This window comes from Dipteris shenzhenensis, chromosome 27 (assembly GCF_047967505.1).
Source record: "Dipteris shenzhenensis isolate YYH24624 ecotype China chromosome 27, Dip_SZ_1.0, whole genome shotgun sequence".
NCBI classification, from domain to species: domain Eukaryota; kingdom Viridiplantae; phylum Streptophyta; class Polypodiopsida; order Gleicheniales; family Dipteridaceae; genus Dipteris; species Dipteris shenzhenensis.
In genome coordinates, this window is record NC_141622.1 from 1392314 (window position 1) to 1399469 (window position 7156).

Consider the following 7156-nt stretch of genomic DNA (forward strand, 5'->3'; position numbering starts at 1 on the left):
ATGGTCTAGGTGCTACTTACTTATCTTGTAAAGCAAGTATGGTCACCATTTGATACTTCCAAGTATCATAATTAGACTTGCCTAGATTGGCAGATACCTCCATATTGAAATTGTTAGATGTAGACATGATGCAATGCAAAATAGTACTCAAGAGCCTGTGCAAATATTGTCTATCTCAACTGTGATCTACTCTATTGGTGAAAGATAGAAACTACAATATATCCAATTTGCTACAAGGATCGATGCAAAAAAAGATGCCGAGAATAGCCTAGAAGTATTTACAAGGCTCGAAAGTTTGTATAAAAAAAGCCAATAAGGCTTTATAATAAAGGCATGTGAAGTGCAAAATGAAAGAAGTGCAATCTACCAACTGATACAGTTTTAATATCTCTAAAAACTTTAAATTTTACTAATTGAACTCTGGATGTGTGGTTATCTCTTGGGTGGGTTTTGCCATGTGGTTGTGTCACATGGCCTTATCCTCTCTCTGTGGAGCTTGTAGAGAGTTCCATGATGTGCTGCCACCATCATCTTTAGCCAATTTTCATTGTCTGCCTTTTTGTTTTGGTGTTTGCCATATCCATCATGCTGCTAGCATTTGCATGTTGTTAGACTAGCTTGCCATTGTAGCGTTCTGCCTAAGCTTTTGCTTGCATGTCATAACTTTGCACTGTTTGTTGATGCTGCACTACTCTGTTGAGTGTTGTGCATCACTAGCGCGTTGTCTTCTCCTACTTGAGTCTTGGAGCTTAGTTATTGAGTCTTTCAAGTCATACGTGTGTTGGTTCACTTCAATATGTTCATTGGAGCTTCGTGGTTCATCATGCCATTGTAGATGTTCTATTGATCTGTTGTTTGCTTTGCTTTTGCAATCCTTCTCTACTATTGCGTTGGATGCTTCCTTGTTTCTTTTATTGCTCGTGTCGTCTTGATGGTCCGCCTCGCATCTTGCTTGATCGCGTATACCAGTTGCGCTGCTTTGCATGTAATAGCTGGGAGTTTACAATCAAGGCTGCTTTTGTCGTCAGTCTTTGGTTGAAGCTAGTGCTTATTGCAGTCTCTTGGGCTTAGTTCCTTGTATGTTCTGCTAGTTGCCTCTAGCAACAGTCATTCAAGTTTGTCGCTACTATATAGGCCTATTTATTGGTAAAGTTGTTGGTGATAGGTTGAATGAGCTTGTAGCTTTTATCTTTTCTATCATGCTATAAAGTAGAAGAACCAGTCACATGGAGTACAGGCTAGCATTCAAGTAGAATGGATAGAGACCTATTTCTCTCTCCTCTCTCATGAAAGACTGAATACTAAGAAGAATGAGGACCCCCTGATGATGGTCAACAATTGTGTACACAGGGTTTTGGTGCTGCTCGATTTTGGCCATGGGAGGTGATCCTAAATCGACGGCTCAAACGTGGACCAATTACTATCTCTAATTATGCTAGAAGAAGGGCGCATAAGATAGTGAGGAGCAGTACTAGATGGTGGGAGGAAGAATCTGAGCGGATCTAGTAAAGCCGCCCAGGAAGGACAGATCATGGGCATGAAAGTTGCAGGTGGCACCTTGCTTGTATAACAAAAGTTTTTGGAAATATTAAGTTCAAGGCACCTCTTCTTTTGTATCAGCCTAGTAGGATTGTGAATACTCGGGAAAAGTTTTTCTACTTAAGGTACTCCTACTACTCCTGAGAAACTAATAGTTAGAGAGTGATGCTTGAAATAACCAAGGGGCTCTCTATACAATCACTAAATGAATTTTGATGAGCTACTTTAATGATCACAATGCCACAATCGCGGGTGTGTCTCTAAATATTCAGAAATTCTTGAGTCCACTTTTGCCGAAAGCATCAGCATGATCATTGATGGGCTAAGAAGGCATCGACCTGCTCCTATGTTCTAAACCAATGGGCACTGCTAGGATAGTAGACTTGTGATACTTTTTGATCAGTGAATGCTTCTCAAGATTTTGGATGGCTTTTAAAAATATCGATTAGTCTCTAAATTTCAGTATTTTAAACAATCAAATCACTCTGATTTTAAGGAGACGGATTTGAATGATCAGTTTAATGGTCTACTGGGAACTCAAGCAGTTATGACGTATAAAAGGGCTAAGGAAGTATGTTCAATATACATGCTTGAAAAGGAAGTATGTTCAATGTACATGTTCTAGGATATCTCTAATATAGCAAAGGAGATGGTTGTGTAAGTTGTAAAACCCAGGCATTGTTTGGTTTGTTGAAATTAGTAGGGCTTGAGATGCCGTGCGCCCTTTGTGAATGGATTCTAGGGGACATCACTACATGCTCATATCAACGTGGTATCTAAAGATGTCATACAAACTCTTGAGCTCATAGGTTTAGTTTAGCCATAATTTTGACACGAGGAAGGTAGGAGATACGAGATTGAAACTCATTATGGAAGGGATGAAGAGCGTGATGGACTTTGAATGGAGTACTTTGCACAGGCCTTGGAGTGTTGCACATATGACTACAAAATTGACTAAAGGAGACCCAACCCTACCTCGGCCATTCACCACAAGGAGACATTATGAGGAGGCTTTGGGTGTATTATTTGCCACCCCTAAGACCAGCGACCTAGGACATTTAGGATATGTAATCAATACTTACTGTACTAGCTGTCATATTTGGGCACTACCTCCTGATTTCTAACCAAAGAAACCCAACCTAGGAGTAATGTTGCACCACACTATTTTTGACATCTTAAGAAGAGTTGATGTTGTGGCAACAATACTAGGAAATCACTTTTTCAGTTTGCTTACAATTTCCTAGATAGCATTCTCTTCTGAAATATTGTTCGCTTTACTAAATGTTCTTGAATGTGTATGGCACGTATGCCTTTTTTAACATTGAGATGTGGAAGCACATGCGTTTGTGGCTCATGTGGAAGCACATGCTTTTGTGGCTCTTGGGAAGCACTAAAGGTTCATCAAGCCTAGTAGAATCTCCTCTCTTGCTAGAGTATCATTCAAGTAGCTATTTTGTCAAACAACTAACATCAAAACCTGGATGCACTCTACATGCTTCTAGTGTGGCTGACTTGTAAGCAAGCTCACCAATCATTTGACATCTTTTAAGGTTTTAGAGCACTCACCAGTCTTTAACGTTTAAGAGCACTTAGGTACTCATCACTTGTTTGTGAAGGGTGCATTTTGGGAAGGATGCACAGGAATGCCTTTCGAAGGGACAAATCTGCTAGAGTTGGAAGAAAATTACAGCTCATTCATAGTGATGTGTGTGGTTCCATGAGAACACCATCTTTGGGATGGCATTTGATTCCTCCAAATTCTCATGGGTGTATATAGATATTGAACTTGCTATTTCCTAGGCCAATAGTTTATGCACAGTCCTTTTACTAAGCATTGGCAAATCAAACATCAATACCAAGTGAATTCTTTGATCTTTCATAGATTTTTTCAATAAATCAAAGTTTTTAGTAAATATGGGAATAAGCCTTTTGATATAGAAGCAACCACTCTTTTTTCTTGCAAAGGGTTAGCCTCAAAGGGCATCTTTTTCAACAAAATAGGTAAGCGTCTGCGTGTGCACCATCATCATCAATAGTTTGGATAAGCCTCCAAGGAAGAACCATCAGGTCATCAAGTCATATAAGCTCTTGCAAAGAGTAATGAATTCAATATTTGGGAAACATGAACAGATGATATTCCAGTTCAAAAAAGTACATATCATGCTCTCAATGTTCTTTCACAACAGAAATGAACAAAAGACATGCATGAATAAAAAATTGTTCATTGAAAGTGACCTCTAAGAAGATCATTCAAGAGAAACTCTCAATCACTCTCTCTCATAAGAATATCTCAATGTCTTAGCGGAAGATAAGGGAGCTCTACAAACAAACATGAAAAAGGAGAGGAGACTACTGGAGATGACGAGAGAGGACATAGATAGAGAGCACACCATAAATGACTCATTGTACATATTAGTTGAAAGGGATGTATATATACATAGCCCTTTAGAGTTAGGGTCAGGATTAGGGTTTTAAACCCTTAATCCAAGGGATGTTTAGATGAATTTTCAACATCCCTTGGATTGGTGGAGTTTAATCTCCTCTATGATTGTGCTAGTCTACAAGGTAAACTACACATCAATTTGTAAATGCACACCATAAATGACTCATTGTACGCTATGTTAGTTGAAATGAATAGATAGATAGAGAGCACACCATAAATGCTCATTGTACACTATATTAGTTAAAAGGAATGTATATATACATAGCCCTTTACAATTAGGGTTAAGTTTTAAACCTTTAATCCTTTTAGCACTCTTGGTGTTAGTGCGATGCACACTATGAACACATGATGTTGAGATGAATCCTCAACATCACTTGGATTAGGGGAGTTTAATCTCCTCTATGATTGCTAGTCTATAGCTAAGCTATACATGAATTTGTAAATGCAACAAAATGAAATTGGGGTGATGAGGAGGTGGTTCCAATGATGAGGATTGAATGATTTTGACTTGCGGAACATTCAAAATGTACATCAATGCGCAGAGCATGATTTGTTGAACTTTCTTGCTTTTTATACTAGTGCAAAATTCCTTCAAGATCAAAAGTTTTGGTCATTTGAAAATTATGCCAAACTTTGTCCAAGGCGTGGTAAAATTGATGAGGTGGCACATCACTCATTGCTTAGGTCGCATTAATGATGTGGCATTGATGTGGTATTTGCTAACATGGCTGATTTGCCACTTGCTGATATGGCAAGCTGACAAGTGGCTACTGACTTGTCCTATTGACACATGGCACCCAGTGGTAGTTGTGCCATGTGGCAAACATTTGGATGCTACTTTAAGTTGAGAATGTGATCGATCGGAGCTAGTCCGTGTTTCTTTGCTTAGCTAGTGCATTGACTCGTGCCTTTGTTGGCGTGTCTTGCTTGCGATGTGTGGCATCGCTTACTTGTTGCTTGACATTTGCGTTGCCTGGTGTTGAGGTCATCGACGCTTTCCTTGTATGTGCTTGCATTAACTAGGCAAATCAAGCTGTGTCGGGGACGGGTCGGCTTGCGTTTTTTGTTTGCTTGCCGCTATGCTTGTTCGTTGCGTCGTTGCAATTACGTAGTGCCATCGTTGCTTTTACTGAGTTGAGTGACTATTGGTGGCTGAGGCAGGCTCGGGCTTTTCTGCTCTTTACCGTCTGTGTTCATTTGAGCTTCTAAACTGAGTTGTCGTTGGGTCCCGTGTTGTGTGGTTGGAGCTGTTTGCTTGCCCGCAGGCGTCGAGTAGCTTGATGCGCTGTAGTTGCAACTTGTGGTCTTGCCTCTGGTGTAGTAAGACGTCTACCTACTTGTGGATGTCTGTCTAGCCAAGTTGTTAGCTTGCTTGTTTGCCTGCCTCTGCATCTGTCTTGCCTGTTGCTTTTGGCCGTCTATTGTGTCTTTGTTGCGAGTGGCATCTGCTTCTTGTTTCTGTTCAGTTTAGTAGAAACTGAAAATGGCAAAATTCTCATTCACAAAGAAAGAACTTTACCTCACAGAACTGCTAAAGTCCCTCAAAGCCTTAGAACATTCACGAAAATGAACCTCACAAAGAATATGATTATTCAACAGACTATATCACAAGCTCCAGGAAGCTCTAAAATGCTTCAATTCTTAAGATCAAAGGTGGAGCTCTAAAGTCAGAGTAAGAAGATCCCTCAAGGGGAAGACTTGTGCCTTGATGGAGCACACGATTACGCCTTGATGAAGCAAAGGACCTGCACTCTCTCGAGCTCTAATACCATGTTGGAGGATTTGAGGGGGGAGTGGAGTGCACTAGATACACTATGCACTTGGATACTACAATGTATTGATTATAGATATGAATACATACATGAACCCCTTAGGGTTAGGGTTAAGGTTTGACTTTATGCTCTTAAGGTAAGGCGTAACTTACACCATCCTTAACACCAAATACATCTTTGCAAAATTTTCTACAATATTCATTGTAGATCCATATATATTCATTTAATACCTTAATCAACTCATGCACCCATTCGCTCCCTTGATAAATTCTACATTGCAATCTGAGTACAACTCCTCAGCTCTTTGTATATGACTTCCAAGCAACTCACCGTTTGGTCTTTATCACAAGATATTTCGATCTCAAATTCCAAGCATAACTTGTAGAGTATGCATAGTTCTCAGCATTCTAAGTACATATGTAACATGTATTCTCTTCAATGGGATAGGAAAAGTCATCCCACTTAGGAAATTCTAACTTATGCACTAAAAGGAAAGTAGCAGCTCATAAAATCTAACAATGATGCTCTTATGACAATCATGCAGACAAATGAGCCAATCTACTTTGAAGACTATACAAGGTTAAGTATCAATCGCAATGGCACCATTGAAAGATATTAAGCTATACTTGCAGCAAAAGGATTTGCACACGAGTATGAAGAAGACAAAACCTATGCATCAGTTGCCAAAATGGATTCCATTACATTCTTAGTTGACTTAACGTAATGAATGGATTCCAAAATGATACCTGGATGAAGAGGTAAATATGCATCAACCCTACGGCTACATTGTCAGAGGGAAAGAATTGAAGGTATGCCTAGTCAATAGGAAGTAATAAAGACTTCCTCAAAACAAATCTATTCTCAAAATTTGGCATGAAAGATTTAGGCTTAACGCATAACCTTTTAGGTATTGAATTTTGGAGGGATGCAAAAGTTATCTTCACGAGTCAACATAAATATGTTGCTATGCTACTCAAAAAGTTCCACATGCAAGACTAGAAAATTGCATCGACACCAATGGAGCGAAATTTGAAGAGAACAAGACAACAATCAATTTATGAAAAGTACTACAGACAACTCATTGGTTTGCTTATATACTTGGCAATCACTCAACTAGATATTTGCTATGACCAAAGCAAACTCAAGGACATCAAAGAACAGGAAGCATGAAAATCAGAAGCAATATGCAAGACAGTAGAAAATCAGAAGAAACAGGCATGACAGTACGAGGGTCTGACTATAAGACCTGGTCGGACAGTAGGAGGATTTGAAGATCCCATCCAAATCAATCAACATTTCTTTACCAAGTCTAGAACCAGTAGAGAAAAAGTAGACTCTTCCCCCCATCTGAACCAAGAAGACTCCCATGCAAAATGTGAAGGCTCAGCTCAACTCTCCATGA